General features: G+C 43.8%; 1 protein-coding gene across 2 annotated transcripts in view; it reads right to left on the bottom strand.

Moving 5' to 3' along the window:
- Positions 1 to 17,276, bottom strand: part of JARID2 (jumonji and AT-rich interaction domain containing 2) — a 296,798-nt gene that overhangs the window by 120,440 nt on the left and 159,082 nt on the right. The gene's annotated exons all lie outside the window — the stretch shown is intronic.

Below are 17,276 nucleotides of genomic sequence, written 5' to 3'. Positions count from 1 at the left end.
GGCACTAGGACAGAAAAGCAGCACAGGGGCGGGGGTGCGGTGCGTCGCAGCGCTGGGGAGAGAAGGTTATTTATGTGCATGGGAGGGAATCTAACACCCAAAAGAAGGGGTCTGGGGCTTTACCCCCTCCTGATAAATCAAAATGAAGAAAAGGAAAAGAGCGACTTGCTTTTCATCCGACAATTTCCCCAACCTGCAATGCAGACAAATCCTTATTTTAGAATTTCTGGCGGGGGGGAGGGGAGCGCCCGCAGCTCTGATGGAGGCAGTCCACACTTCTGTATGCCCAGCCTGTCAGACCCCGCCTCCCCTCCATGCACACACTCCGTGTCCACGGAAGGCGTGGTCCATGGCACGTTTTCAATGGCATCCCTTTTTAATATCATAATCTGTGTCATTCAGCACTTGCCTTTTATTTATTTTTATTTGTTTTTTGGCTGGGAAACCTGGGCAGCTCTCCAGGCAGACTGCAGAAATCTCTTTCCACCCGCTCCTCCCTCAGCCCCCTCCCCCTCCAATCTCAGCTACAGGGTGCATAATTACTTATGTGAACATGGCGTGGGCCACAGCTGCCCGCCCCTCCCCCAGGCACATAAACTCATCTAATCCAATAAAATAAAAGCTGTTTTCCCTCATTGTTTCTTGAGGATCTTTCACAAAACAGGCTCTGTGGCCTGGCAGCTGTGAGAAGGGGGGGGGGGGGGGGCGGTGGAGAAGCAGAATCCCCAAGGCTGACCGCTCCGAGGCCTCAGATAACTGGAGCTGGCATCTTCTTTCACGTGTTGTAAACTTTCTGGTTTTTAAAGTCAATTCTGTGGAAGCTTTTGAATTGCAGCTAGCAATTAAAATGTCCAAAACATACTTGAACACCATCATTCTACACTTTCCTCTTCATGCTTCACAAAGGGGAAGGGGAACAGGGCATCACCTTCAAATAACCCACATGGCATTAAAAGTTCTCACAGTCATCCAAGGGAACTGGGAAAAGACTGCCTGTTAATACTACTTTTAGTTTGTTGTTATTTAACCAATGAATAGCTCCTTTTTGGGGTATGCAGAGGTTGTTATTTCGACCTCACAAAACCCCTGAAGACAGATGTTAGGTTTGCTCAGGCCATGTAGCCTACAAATCACCAGGGTCTATCTACCCGCCTCATGGCTAAACAAAAAATATCAGGAGGGAATGATGGTCTTCCCTAGCCACCACTTTAAAATCAGAATTACAATAGGGCCTTAGGGACAATCTAATACAATCCCCCACTTTACATATGAGTAAACCGAGGCACAAGCAGGTATGGTTCTTCAGCAGATCACAGAGCCAGTTCTAGACGATCTTTGCAAACAGACTGAAGGAACCTCACGCTACAATTCCCTGGGGAACGCGGTTGGAAAATCCTTCCCCAATCCTCCCGCCCAGTGTGGGCCTGCAGAGCAGACCCTCATTTACTTCTATCATGCTGAACAACTGTTTGGCCTGTGTCCCACTGCAGCATAAGTCAAACACAGTCAATTAAAGGACATTTAAATGATGACTATTTGGCTTTTTTCTCTTCTTTCTGCTAGAACCTATCTTTTGGCACCTTCACTAATCAAAAGCACCCAAAAGAGAGAACTGAAAAGGAGACATGAGGCAGATATTTGTGTGTGCAGTACTTCGGAGGAAAGGAGAGTAAGGAAGGAGAAACCACAAGGCAGAAACAACTTGCTAGAACAGGCGGAGCTTTGGGGTTCTCTACAGACTTATCCCCAACGTCACAGGAGACTGTGTCAGTACTGATGGTCCAAGGCCATCAGCAGCAGTACTCTCCCTGGTTTCACTGCTGCTTCTTCTTCCCATCACTTTAAAAAGTAACAAGGTATTTAAAACAAAAAAGGTAAGATCTAATAGGATGTTGGGGCCAGGCTGCTTTTATATTCAAAACCATTATCAGCATCTGATGGCTCTCAGTGTTCCCTAACATAGACATTTATTTAGGTAGCTCTGTGTGTCCAGCTCCGGCCTGTGATCTGCTGCCGGGTCAGGAAGGAGAGTTGGAAACTCTTGCCTATGAAGGTCAGTAGGTTTTGGACTGTTCAGATAAAATGCTGGGTTACCAAAGAGGAAACATATCAACAGTGCTAACAACACCCTTAGGAAGACTACAAGAAAACAGAGAGCTAAATTCAGTTTAAGAATAGCAACACAACGCCTGGCACAGTGGATCAAGCATCGACCTGGAACACTGAGGAGGTTGCTGGTTTAAAACCCTGGGCTTGCCTGGTCAAGACACATATGGGAGTTGATGCTTCCTGCTCCTCCCTCCTTCTCTCTCTCTCTCTCTCTCTCTCTCTCTCTCTCTCTTTTCTCTAAAATGAATAAATAGAAATATTTTTTTAAAAAGGAATAGCATAACACAACCATCACTATTTAAATTCTGAAAAGAGTTTATACCCTTATTTAAACCTTCGTTTCTCTGATTAAGGTATAAAGGGTGAGGGTATAAAGGGTGGCAAGGACTATTTCTTTGTTCTAACTTAATGTGATTGAGAGTACCACCAGCTAAGCTTCAATGGTCAAAGACCAGAGCAAGGCCAAATTCTTAAATGAAGACTTCTCAAATATGATCAACTTCAGTCTCCCTCATTTTGTTTAATTTCTAATAATAAAAGAGTATCTGCAAACTCAGGGCCAAGTCCAATTACTAAAACATCACCAACGTGCTTCCCCCTTCCCATTTAATAATTTTTTAAGTTACAGCACAAATAGTATATTACCTCGCTGTGCTTGATTCTGAAACCACAAAAAGGGTATCACACTGTTTACTCTTGGGAATTTTTTTTTTCCAGCTGAACATTAGGTTACTAAGATCCATTCATTTTCACTATTATTTGTCAGACTTCATTGTATGAATATTCCACAATTTATTTAGCTGCTCTTGTTCTAAAGTGTTGCTATTACAAACCATACTGCTGCAAATATTCTCCTGCTTGTCCCCTGGAAAGTAGGCACTAGACTTTCTCTGGGGTACATACATACCTTGGAGAACAATCATTGGAAATTCTTAAATTTGAAAATACTCATATGTACAAGTTAATAGCAAATCGGTTTCCAAAGCAGGTGCCAGTCCTTGTGTGTGCACTAGCAATGTAGCATTGTGACCTCTAAATGTTTAAACATAAAGCCCTCCTAGTACTCAATACTCTGGATAACAAGGAAAGCACCACAAATGCTACTTCAGAAGAGAACAAAACTTCAGAAGGGATCACCTACCCTAAGAAATACTGTGTTGCCAGCCAGGTACATGGCTGCCATCCCATCCAATTATCACCTAAACACCAGGATACCTGAGGACATATTTTGCTGATGAGAGCTTCAAGATCAAGGACCTATCTATGTGTGAAACCATGTCGTTACCTCTGAGTTGAACCAACTCCAGCAGCCCACTGGCTAAACTTCACATTTTAAAAATATACGACTCGAACAAACCCTAATCTGGGACTTAAATAAAATGTAAAAGAGCAATTCATTTGCTCAATCAAATTTGGTTATCTAATAAAACCCTGTGTTGATTAATTAAAGAATCTGCTGCTTCAGAAGCATTAAGACCTTGTTTAATTTATTTATCGAATCAAGAAGTCAGTACATATTGAGAGCTAAGACCCATCTCAGAAAGGAAGCAGGCCTTATAGAGCTGGAACAAGTCACAGAGCATTGCTTATCATTCTTGATCTGCCTCTAAAAGATCCAATTTCCTGCTACCTTATACATGCTACTGTGTATGAAGAATGCACCTTAGCAATTAATTGGGTTGTATGAACTCATGACAATTTCTCTCCCAAAATGCTTTATTATAAAGGAGGGGTAGGGACACAGTAGATTGTCTTATGTGACAGAAAGGTATATGGTTTCAGACTGATAATTTCATAGGAAATAACAATTTAGTGATCACACTGCATTAGTCATGTTTTCGTAGGATACCTGTTATTTGGGCTGAGTTACATACTACTGATCATATAACCTAGGTAGTGATATAAAGCCAACAAAGTAATCCACCCTACTAATATTTGACTTTCAAAAATATGGAAGTGTGGGCACTTTACAGCACCCGTCATAATAATAATAAACACTACTTGTTAGGATATTTAAATGAAAATAATACACTGGCAATATATCAAGCAGAATTAGGTACACATGGAGTCTGGCTTGGACTCTTTCTAAGAGGGCTTGGTAATTCCTGAAGCACCAACAGCGCTCAACTAGCTGTATAATTCATGTGGCTGACTCTATAGCCAACTTGACTTCAAGGCCACACTGTTCAATTACAAAATAATACCAATAATTACAAGAACACAGTAGGGAGATCTGGACTGGGTGACTGTATATTAACTGGTGAAACAAACTTGGGTTAGTCACTAATACCAATGAAATGGCACTACAATTAAACTAGGAAATTCAAATTAAGAAGCTAAAAGAAAAGATGATGTTCCATCAGATTTTTTTAATTAAAAAAACAAAACAAAAAACAAAAAAACTGGCCCTGGACAGATAACTCAGTTGGTTAGAGCACTGTCCCAAAGCGCAGAGGTTGCTGGCTTGATCCCCAGTCAGGGCACATACAGGAACAGATTGATGTTTTTGTCTCTCTGTCACTCTGTTTCTCTCTCTCCCTTCCTCTGTCTAAAAATCAATACAGAAATTTAAAATTTAAAAAAAAATGTTTTATGTGGTAAGCATATAGCTTTAAGAACCAAGCCTGACCAGGCGGTGGTGCAGTGGATAGAGCGTCAGACTGGGATGCAGAGGACTCAGGTTCGAGACCCTGAGGTTGGCAGCTTGAGCGTGGGCTCATCTGGTTTGAGCAAAAAGCTCACCAGCTTGGACCCAAGGTCACTGGCTCGAGCAAGGGGTTACTCTGTCTGCTGAAGGCCCACAGTCAAGGCACATATAAGAAAGCAATCAATTAACAACTAAGGAGATGCAATGAAAAACTAATGATTGATGCTTCTCATCTCTCTCCATTCCTGTCTGTCTGTCCCTATCTATCCCTCTCTCTGACTCTCTCTCTGGCTCTGTTAAAAAACAAAAACCAAAAATAAGAACCTTAGTGATTTATAGTACACACCGCACAATACAGACAAGCTTAGCTGGTTCTAATGCCTCTTCTGTAAAATGGGCATAAGAACAACCATAGTTGCTTTAAATAAGGCCGATAATATATGTAAAAGGATTAGTGGTACATAGTAAGTACTACCTATACACTATGCCTTGATAAACTTGAGTGCTAATGAATTACTCAAAAAATTTTTTTCAAAGTATACTTTTAATTATTTGGTTATAAAATAAAAGACAATATATACTTACTTTTAATGTATTTCTAAATGATTCAGATAATAATTTTGAAAAGGTAAACACAGAACTGATGCCAAGTTCAAAAAGATTACCAACATGGAGATTATTCTAAAAAAATATGAGCCGTGACAGCATAAAGTAAAATTCGGCCAGAATCTTAACATGGTCATTTTACCTACTGAAGAGTAAGTAATGTAAAACTATGTTTGAAAAGTACTGAAATGAAGAGCTGACTCGAGTCACTCCTGTAGAGAAGCTGATCACCTTTTCAAACCTCTGATTCTGACAAAATCTATACTACTATAAACTGCTAGCATGGTAATAAATTAATAAAATATTTCTAGAAAACCGCTGCTAATGTGTGCCAAAAATGTATTAAAGTTTGGAATTATTTCACTTCTAGAAAGTAATAGTAAGAAATTAATCAGAGAAATGAAGGTTTAAGAGCAAGGAGTTCAACTTTGTTGCTTCTTTCACTGATTTAAATCCCATCTGTGTCATTTTGTTTTGTTTTGTTTTTAATTCTTCTCCATTACCTTCCTGAGCCAGACAAAACAGACTGACTCCTAGTGCTTTGGTTTTCAAACCTGACTACACTCCATGATAGACAGTCCATAAAGGTGTTCAGGTGGCTGGCTTGGGTTCTGTGTGTATGGCAAATGATACATTCTCTTCATTACTTGAACTCTCAAACCTCTGTGCCTTTGCACATGCTGTCCCGTCTTTTAGAATATTCTCTCCTGTCTGCCAAGAAAGCTCCCGCTCCTCATTCTGGTCAGCTTTCAGTGGTACTCACCACATGCTCCACCGGTGCTCCTTCAACGCAATACCCACAATAACAAGCAAACGTGAAGACGTCATCTTCTATAACCAGGAAGATTTCGTCTTCCTCATAATAAGCCTCAAAACCTAATCCATACTTAAAGAAAATGGCTGAAGCCTAATAAAGGCTGTTGAAAGAATAAGGTGCTGCTTCAGGCCATTTAAGGCTTCGAAGCCTGAAGCTTCCTACCTGAAAGGCCCCAGTCTACAGCTTACAGCATTCAAAGGTGCCCTTTTTCTTCCTGGAGAGAAAAATGCTTCCAAGAATTCTCTCTTTGTATTTAAAAGTACTTGGCTAGTAACAACTCCTGTAATTTATAATAAACTGATTCCTTGCAACTCACTGATTAAAATTATAAATTCTTAGGGAACAGCCTTCAAATTTTCAGGTGAAATAAAATTAGAATGTTCATAAACCTAACAATAACCTTCACATTATGTTTTCTAGACATTTAGCCCCTTCAATTGTAGTTTTGTTTTGGAGGCAATGCTTTCTTTACAAAGCTGTTCTGCATCTTCCTCAAAGTAACCTTTTACATTCTCTTCAGATAAAGTCATTTTGTTAGCCTGACCAGGCAGTGGCACAATGGACAAACTGTTGGACTGGGACACAGAGGACCCAGCTTCGAAACCCCAAGGTCGTCAGCTTGAGTGTGGGCTTGCCAGCTTGAGCATCAGGTCGCTGGCTTGAGCATGGGATCATAGATGTGACCTCATGGTTACTGGCTTGAGAAAGGGGTCACTTGCAGTGCTGTAGCCCACCTGCACCCCCCGTCAAGGCACATATGAGAAAGCAATCATTTGCACCCTGGCCGGTTGGCTCAGTGGTAGAGCGTCGGCCTGGCGTGCGGAAGTCCCGGGTTTGATTCCCGGATTTGATTCCCGGCCAGGGCACACAGGAGAAGCGCCCATCTGCTTCTCCACCCCTCCCCCTCTCCTTCCTCTCTGTGTCTCTCTCTTCCCCTCCCGCAGCCGAGGCTCCATTGGAGCAAAGATGGCCCGGGCGCTGGGGATGGCTCCTTAGCCTCTGCCCCAGGCACTAGAGTGGCTCTGGTGCAACAGGCGACGCCCCGGAGGGGCAGAGCATCGCCCCCTGGTGGGCGTGCCAGGTGGATCCCGGTCTGGCGCATGCGGGAGTCTGACTGACTGTCTCTCCCCGTTTCCGGCTTCAGAGAAAAAAAAAAAAAAAAAAAAAAAAAGCGATCAATGAACAACTAAGGTGTCGCCACAAAAAAACTAATGATTGATGCTTCTCATCTCTCTCCCTTCCTATCTGTCCCTCTCTCTCTGTCTGTCAAAAAAGTCATTTTGCTATAACAACTTTATTTGAAAGCTAAAATTAACTAAATCTTCTCAACTCTTCTATAAAGTAAAATTACATCAGTCACTTAATTTTGTGTGTAATCTTCACGGTATTTTTCTTAAAAGTCTCACCATTTGAGATTAATGCTAAATAGGAAACATAATTTGTTAACATTATTACACACAATATTTTTAAACAAAAACTTACTAGCATGAGGAAAAAAATCTAATGTTTTAAATGGCGAAGATTGCACAACACAAAGTAATTAAATTGGGCTTAAAAAATATAAGAGTACAAAAAGCAGACCAGAGGAAATAAAAGAAACTAGTAATAAAAAAACTATGGCCTGACCTGCACAGTGGATAGAGAGAGTGTCGACCTGGAATGCTGAGGTCGCTGGTTCAAAACCCTGAACTTGCCTGGTCAAGACACATATGGGAGTTGATGCTTCCTGTTCCTCCCCACTTCTTTCTCGTTTTCTCTCATGCACACATTCTCTCTTTCTCCTCTCTCTCTAAAAATGAGCAAATAAAATTTTAAAAGATCTTCATAATTTTCAGAAATTCCTAAATTGTTCACTATTAAATAAATTACTTTAAATAGATAAAAAAAAAAAGAAAAAATGTTGCTTATAGGGAGTTAACAAATGCCTGGATATAAGTGAGAACAGAAGACAAAGAGTGTTGCAGCCAGCAACACAGTGCTATAACTGAAGTCAAGGATAACCTGAGTATCATGACATTAACACCATGAGCAAAAGTACTCTAAAATTGTCCAAAACACTGAATGGCATTTGAATAAAAGGTGTTTTTTTTTCATATTGTTAGGACTGTCTACATAACACACCATGAGGGTAGTTAAAAGAAAATGTTACTGAAATTAAGTTCACTGGCTATCTACAAAGACCTGCCAAAATCAACAATAAAAAAGAACAGCACATGTGGATAAAAGAGAAGAATTTCACTACTATGCTCATCCTGACTCTAGAACTGCACTGCCTAAAATTTGGTACCCTCAAGTCACATGTAGCTTTAATTAAAACTAATCAGACCTGCTAGGTATCAAGGAGTCACAAATCACTAGTAGCTCGTGGCTTCTATAAAAGATCGCAGGTGGCCCTGGCTGGTTGGCTCAGTGGTGGAGCGTCGGTCTGGCGTGCAAGGGGTCCCGGGTTCGATTTCCGGCCAGGGCACACAGGAGGGGCGCCCATCTGCTTCTCCACTCCTCCCCCTCTCCTTCCTCTCTGTCTCTCTCTTCCCCTCCCGCAGCCGAGGCTCCATTGGAGCAAGGATAGCCCGGGCGCTGGGGATGGCTCCTTGGCCTCTGCCCCAGGTGCTGGAGTGGCTCTGGTCGCAGCGGTGCGACGCCCTGGAGGGGCAGAGCGTCGCCCCCTGGTGGGCGTGCCGGGTGGATCCCGGTCTGGCGCATGCAGGAGTCTGTCTGACTGTTTCTCCCCGTTTCCAGCTTCGGAAAAAAAAAAAAGATCACAGGTATAGAACATTCCCATCACAGCAGAAAGGTCTACTGGATAGTGCTGATGTATAGACTTTTATGCATTAAGTTTCAAGACCTGTCACCAAATCTGTAGGCAGACAGCAGCAGTTCCCCATGCCTCTCTCCTATCCTCTGCAAGAAGCATACATCCAACAGGGCCAGACAGACGGTGACTTCTTTCAGGGGCAGTAAAAAGGAGAGGAGGGGCAAATGGAGCAGAAGCTGACAAATCCCCTTCAAGTGAGCAGCAGATGGCTCCTGGTGTCATCAGTCCAGCTTTTAGAAGAGCAGAGAAGGGAAAACAGAGTTTGAAATGTCAAAAAGCCAAAGCTTATTCAGAAAATTAAAAACTGTTTAAAAAATAAAAATAGCCCTGGCCGGTTGGCTCAACGGTAGAGCGTCGGCCTAGCGTGCGGAGGACCCGGGTTCGATTCCCGGCCAGGGCACATAGGAGAAGCGTCCATTTGCTTCTCCACCCCTCCGCCGCGCCTTCCTCTCTGTCTCTCTCTTCCCCTCCCGCAGCCAAGGCTCCATTGGAGCAAAGATGGCCCGGGCGCTGGGGATGGCTCTGTGGCCTCTGCCCCAGGCGCTAGAGTGGCTCTGGTCGCAACATGGCGACGCCCAGGATGGGCAGAGCATCGCCCCCTGGTGGGTGTGCCGGGTGGATCCCGGTCGGGCGCATGCGGGAGTCTGTCTGACTGTCTCTCCCTGTTTCCAGCTTCAGAAAAATGCAAAAAAAAAAAAAAAAAAAAAAAATTCTTTGTTTGCCAAGTAATTACCCCAAAGGGTGATTTATATAATAAATGGTTTTAGGAGATCTTGGTATAGACTGAGGGTGAAAGGTCAGCAATCACCAACTAAGACTCATGAACAAAAGCGCCACATGAAATATTCTGACTTGCATTTTGTTGCCCTCAAGGTTACAGGTACAAAAGAGGTGTGAATCCACACACAGAGGACACTGGGCTCACCGCCTGAGTTCCTACACACACAGGAAACCTCCAAAGAGGAAGCATTACCCTGCAGTCCTGTGTGCCTGGGGAAGGGATGGTGGAGAGGGATGCTTCCATAGGATACATCATAGGAGAGAAACAGTGGCCAAAAGAGACACATTTACTCTAGACTCCTATTCATTTCTCCCCCAAATTCTGCAAAAGCATGCAAATGCCTCCTAACCCAACATGACACGGGACCTAGCAGAGAGTAGGAAGAAGAACATGATGTGCCATAAACATCAATATATTACCCATCAGTAAAACAAAACCAGATGGAACAAGGATGTATCAAGTGCTTTCCTTTATGTTGGGGAAATCAGTGAGGAGAAAACTGCTTACCATGATACTCAGTTAGGAGTGGTGAAGTTACAACGTATCAATTTTTTTTTATGCAGACAATATTGCTTTAAATGGCTAGAATCCAGGAATTTTGGTTTAATGATTCAACAGTTTACTATGTGAATGGTTACATAACACAGCTTCTATGACTTCTAAAAAGATGCTGAAAATACATAACATCAAAGAATTTTCTTTCCTTGACCCAAACACAAAGTTTCATTGCCATACTGGCACGTTCCACATTCACTTTGTCCTTCTGCCGGCCTCAGGTGCTCCCCTCTGCAACCCATCTGGCACAAATCCATCCTCTTTCCCCTCCCACGTGCTAGCTCTGAAAGCCTTCTCCCAGGCTCCTGAGAGACTACAGCATCAAGTGCTCTGTGCATCCCACCTACACAAACCTCATTCCTACTCTTTTTTTCCCAACACTATTAAGGGCTGACCTGCTGGGGGAAACTAAACAGGACCCACTTCCTTCAAGCTCTAACTGCTCCCTAAGTCCCAGGTTGAGGTCTAATTACAGAATGCTGACATGCAGACCCTGGGTACAGCGTAACCCCTTTTAATACAGTCCCTTAAGTGTGTGGTTTTATGACACAGCTTTCTTTTATTGGAAGTAGTTAGGTAATGTATATCTAAGAACCTCAAATAACCATTACCTTTGAATGCTTATTTTCTGCCAGGTACTAAGGACTTTAAATAAATGACCTCGTTAATCCTAAGAATATCACCTCTAAGAATGACATGATTACTCCATTTTCAGAGCTGGAGAACAACAAACAAGAGCCAAACAGAATTAGTTTTTACCTTTGGTGGGACATCCCTTCAGGATGACAGCATGTTCCTCCCTGCCAGTTTCCAGGAGCAGAGTTGGAAGGTTCTGGCTTACTGGCCCAGACGTGGCAAGAGAATGAACACCCAGCAGTTCTCTCCAGTACACCTCCAGATCACCTGCATTCACAATTCTAGGGCCATGGGGTCTGACCCCTGCAGCTAACTAAGCCTACCTGTAGTTTCAGTTTGGGTTCACATAGGTGCCTTCTTTGAGCATTTACAATGTAGAGATTTTCTGAACTCTCTCTGCCTCACCCCCAAACCAGTCAACTCCTCAGACAGAAAGCACTTGAGCTTGATAATTGTTCAGAGGAGCTAAGTCACTGGAGGAGAATGTGGGTGGAATGGGCCGGCCGTGGTGGCCAGTATCTTACTATCCACTACCGAGAGCAGCCACTTGATGGCAATCTTAACCTATTCCCTTGGAGCTCTTCCATGAAGAGAGACCCCAGGAGGGCAGGAGCACCCAGAGTGGGCCGCACAGTGTGGACAGTGCTAGAACGGCATCTTTGCTGACCTATGTGTGCAGAGGCAGGGGGGTAAAAAAATGGATAAAAAGAGAAAAACTACACCAGCACTCTCTGGTGGTTACACTCCAAGTCCACAGACCCCACAGGGAGGCTGAGGTGAAAAGGATTATACAGGTTCAGCAGTAAGACAACTCAGGATGATGGAAATCTCGTAGGCCCCACAGCACATTCACATCTTCACATGGGGCTTTCCTGCAACAGACTGACGTGTAAGGCGGAGAGATGGTAACAAACAGGGCAATAAATCAGTGCCATGCTCAGGCTTCTGTCTCAGCACCTTCTCCTCTGAACCACAGGGAGAAAAAAGCCAAATCTGAAAACAGGCAGCTTTCCTTAGTAGAAAGTGCAATACCTGTTGAATAAAGCAGCCCAGTGCTCTCCTTCTAAGTAAGTGCAAGAGGACAAAGTCATGAAATGCTAGGTGTATCTTCTGGAGTCAAGGCTCCCGGGAAGAACAAGAATACACTGGAAGCTGCATCTATCACCCCCTTCTATCTTCAGTGGCAGGAAGATAAACACCAAAACATGGAGGGGCATGAGGTTGGGGGAGCAGACAGTACAGTCAGAAACAGTCCCTCTCGTCTTTACCGTAGTACATGTTCTCCCACACAGTTCAACCTGGCCCAGCACGACAGCTTTGTAACTCTTGGCTCCTCGATTTATAAGAAGAGTGCAGGCAGTGGAGAGTCTGCCAATATTTCCCTCTGAGGGATTCAGAAAGTGCCAGCTGAGAGCTTTCCAGCTCACCCTTTAACACTTTCCAACTGAGTAAACTGGAAAGGCTCTTTTCAAACAACACTAGTAGTCGGAAGTTGGGTAAACTGCTGGGTGAGGACAGGCTAAAGCCACTGGGGTACAGGCTCAGCAACTTGCAATGCAGGTCCCTCTAGAAAACACTAGGCCTCCTGCATATCAGATGAAACAGCAAACACGGACTATTTCCATGGGTATGGTCGTGTCTAAAGAGGGTTTGTAGAAGGTGAGATGCAACTTTCAAAAACATGGATTCCAAACTCTGGGTCCTTTGTGAATAGCCTAACTATATCCAAAGGAAGGAGAATGTGAGAAATAAGAGTTAAATGTTTCCAAAGTAGAGACCTGCAGCTGCCTTCCTGCATGAGAAGGCTACATAACCCACTCAGAGCCACGGGGAATTGGAAGGTAACTGCCACTTCGGACAGCTCCAGAAGCCAGCATGGGAGTCTTGGGCCCAGATGTCTCTGCTTGTCATGAAGACCAGGTGGCAAGCATGATGAGGGTGCCCACCTACCTGCCAAAAGAAATGTGGACCTGGATAATTTAAGGTATAACCAAGAAGACAGTGGTGGGGCAGGTCACACAGGAAGAGAGGCCCAGTGTGCAGAAGAGCTGAATCATTAGATCCAAGGTGTGAATGAGCCAAGAACACCATGAAAGGTCAGGGCAGTGCAGAGAAAGGAGGAACAGGGTCTCAGACATCGGGCACAAATGCCCTCCTTGGCACAACAAAGGGACAGCCAGGCTGACAGGCTAGGCTGATACTCCTTTCCTCGACTGGTGGGTCTAAAGTTTTAAAACAGCTCAAGTTTCTCCCTCACTGTTCCCAAAGTTCCTCTAATGAGAGACCTGTACTGTTTTATGATCTTTTAGAAAGAATGTAAGAGGAAGCTGAATTTGGGACTCTAAAGAAGTATCTTAAAGACTATAGAGAAACCTAAAGGCTATGTGAGATTTGGCAGCAGGGGAGATTGAGTGACAAACTGTAAATTAAGGAAATTTACGGACTGTGGGATGATTTCCCCAAGCATCTCTACTTATCACTCTTCTGGCTTTACAGATATGCCATACAGGACTCTAAACATTTCATGTGGCTCAAGTCATAACAGGTTATTTCCCAAAGCTAAGTAAAATACCCTTTAAATTTGGGGGAAATGGGATCTAAGAAATTCACAAGCGAAGCAAAACTGCACTAGTCCATAGTGGCATATCTGATAGTAAATAAAGCTCCATAAATACACACATCACAGAATTCAAATCACAAATTGGGTCAGACTGAGAAAACACATGAGGCCCTTATGCAAGTAAAAGGAGGTAGACGACCTTATTTACAAGCCTGAGCACAGATAAACAAAGTGAGTCACCTCTGGCTGCGGGCAGGCCTATCTGATTATCCCATAGGGTCTTCCTTTCCATACATGTTCAGAAGTGAAAAAAAGCACAGCTCCAAATTACATTTACAGCATAATATTCAGGCAAATAAGAAGACTTAGTGTATAATAAATAGGATTTCCTCAACCCCATATAATACCACAGTTTTTCCCAAACTGACAACAGAAATATCCTTCCAGGGCCGTCTCAATCACGCCCCCCCAATCCCTAGGGCCTTTGATTCACCCTGTTTTCCCTGCTCTTAGGGCCCTTGGCCTTCTGTAGCAGCAACCTTTATACATGAATCATGTTTCAATCCCCACTGACATATGATATTGAGGTTAACCCAAGCAGTCTCACAAAAACAGCCACTCAATAAGTAAGTCCAATTTTAATTCCATCCAATTGGGAAGAACAGTAACTTCTGAGGTCAACTAGCTCACACACAGGGTTTCCTGAGGCACCAGTAAACTGTTCTACTATCACTTAGGCACAAAAGGAACCATGTTGCAGATTAACAAAGAAGCTGACTTAATCTAAAATTAAAACAAACTAAAATTGCCACCTCCTCAAAGCCCTCCCAAATACTAGACCATTATGGACTGAATGTGTCCCTCACCCCAAAATTCCTATTTGAAGTCCTAATATACAATGTTACTTTGTTTGAAGAAAGAACTTGTGAGGAGGTGCCAAAGGTAAAATGAGGTCATCATACAGGCGGGGCCCTGATCCACTAGGGCTGGTGTTCTCCCTCCCTCAGCTAGGAAGCAATCCCTTCCCACAAACTAAGTGGTCTGCCACCCTGGACCTTGGACTTCCAACCTCCAGAACGATTAGGAATATCGTATTGGGGTAACACTGGTTAACAAAATAATACAGATTTCAGTTGCACAATTCTACACACACCTATACACTTTATTGTGTGTTTACCACTCGCCCCAAGTCAAGTCTCTGTCCATCACCACTTATCCCACCTGCACCCTCTCTCCCCCTCCCCCACTGACTGATATGTTGACTTTCAGCACAGCTACAAGAAAATGAACAGAAATTAGCAGCCTGACCATGCGGCTGCCACATGTTTCTGCAGCAAGGCCATCACACAGATTGTGGACTCCTAGCAAGAATCAATCTACCTGAAAACAAATGTTAGCAGAGAAGGGGCATGGCTTTTAATGCCTCCCCAGCTTTGCTTTTGGGCAAAAGCCAAGCCTGAGATCCCAGTTCCAGAATTTCTTGAATTATACATCAAGGCTGCAATGTCTTAACACTCACAGACTAAGTACATTGCTGCAGGAGGGGGAAGAAAGTGCCACAAGAAAAAGGTGACACTGAAGAGGATGAGAACTGCAACTGTTCAAAAGCTCATCTGTGGTCTGCACCTGCACGACCGCTCAGAACCAAAACCGTGATGCCGGCTTAAGACAGAACATCTGGTTCCCTAAATGCCACCATGAGATGGTGCAAGTCATTCATGACAATGTCCAGCTGTGGGGTTCTCACTCAGCCAGTGGTTGATGCCTTCCTGAGCTGGGGCCTCCAGGAGCCACTATGGCTTTGAGGCCCTTTCAAGTCTCAGCAGACACTTTCAGGCATCTGGTTCATTCTGGGAAAACACCATAAACCCGTGTATGTTCATAAAAGCTTCTAAAACCTGAGACAGTCAGGTTGACAAACCCCAAAATGAGCATACAACTTAACAATGTCAAATGAACTGGAAGGGGCAGGAGAGGACTCCTCTGTGGTGATGGACAAGTCCTCCATCTATGCTGGAGCACCGGCCAGGAGAGTGTATGTGCATCTGTAAACTCATTAAACTGCACACATACAATATGTAATTTCATAGAGTGTCAAGTTTTCTTCAATTAAAAAAGAAAAAAAAGGCAAGATCTGGAGTCAGGAGTCCTGGGTTCAAATCCTTATTTGACTACGTCTTAGTATGCAGCCTCATACAAGTCGTGAGAATGAAAAGCGGTAACTTTTTTTCTTCGAAGCTCAATTTTAACTTAAAATACCAAGCAGTGTATTTTGTACCTAAATAGGCTTTCCACAAATGTAATTCAGAAGGAAAGGGTTCAAGGGTGACCCAAGTTCAAGAATCTCTATGATGAGACTTATATCACAAGTATGAACACACATTCACTTTGGTGACAATGAAACAGCATGGGCTGTGATCTGGGGCCTAGAGTTCAAGGGGTGTACATTTCCCAAGTGAAATCTGGAGTCAGAGGTGGAACATGCCCACTCCTGAACAAAGAGGATGACATCCCTGCACAGCATGGCAGAGGGGTGCTGGGGGCGTGACCTGTGTGCACAGGGCTCACACAGCACACACTGTACAGATCACCCAGGAGATGAGCATGCAGTCAACAAGGATGAATTTTCTCTCATGGAACTTATAATATAGTGGGGTTCTCACTCAGCCAGAGATAAACTTATGAAAGAGAGCTTATGATAAACTACCAATAACAATACAATGCAAGGCAATGGGAAAGTCTATGTAGAAAAAATTCTATGCATTAAAATATTACAAAGTAAGGAGCTAAAGGCTAACTAACAGACAAAGACACTATTTTTAATAAGATGCTCAAGAAAGGACTCTCTGGCAGATGCACATTTGAACAGGAACCTAAACTACAGAAAGGGGTAGAGTCAAGTAGGTAAGTCAAGGAAGCGAGTTCTGGATAGAAAATCAGCAAATGCAAAAATCCTGGGGCAAAAGTGTGCTCGGTGTATTTGGAACAGCACAAAGACTAGATGAAAGAGGTGAAGGAGGGGGTTAGATTTGCCTGGAAAAATAGTGGCCCACAGCAAGTGGACATATTTCATTCTGAAAGATGAGGAGACCCTGCATTTATAAAGAACTGCTGGTGACTGCCTGGAAGGGGTAAAGAGGCAGAAGATAAGAGCATTATTATGAGCCTGAGCAGGCGGTGGCGCAGTGAATAGAGTGTTGGACTGGGACACGGAGGACCCAGGTTCAAAATCCTGAGGTCCCCAGCTTGAGCGCAGTCTCATCTGGTTTGAGCAAAGCTCGCCTTGAACCCCAAGTCACTGGCTCGAGCAAGCGGTCACTGGGTCTGCTATGGCCCCCCAGTCAAGGCACATATGAGAAAGTAATCAATGAACAACTAAGGTGCCACAACGAAGAATTGATGCTTCTCATCTCTCTCCCTTCCTGTCTGTCTGTTCCTATATGTCCCTCTGTCTGTCGTACACAGAAGGAGGAAGGAGGGAGGGAGGGAGGGAGGGAGGGAGGGAGGGAGGGAGGGAGGGAGGAAGGAAGGAAGGAAGGAAGGAAGGAAGGAAGGAAGGAAGGAAGGAAGGAAGGGGCATTATGTGTCCCAATTCAAGCCAGAAGTTGTAGACTAGTTAGTGGTGGTGGTGGAGCAGATTCACATACATAAGACATTGTGAGTACAGAATAAACAGGTTTTGCTAGAGGACAGAAGACAACCCATGGAAGAAACAGAAGAAACAGATAACTCCCAGGCTTTGGCCAAAGC

This window comes from Saccopteryx leptura, chromosome 3, assembly GCF_036850995.1.
Source record: "Saccopteryx leptura isolate mSacLep1 chromosome 3, mSacLep1_pri_phased_curated, whole genome shotgun sequence".
Lineage (NCBI taxonomy): Eukaryota > Metazoa > Chordata > Mammalia > Chiroptera > Emballonuridae > Saccopteryx > Saccopteryx leptura.
Note: the sequence above shows the minus strand (reverse complement) of the source record. Positions and strands in the feature narration are given on the sequence as shown.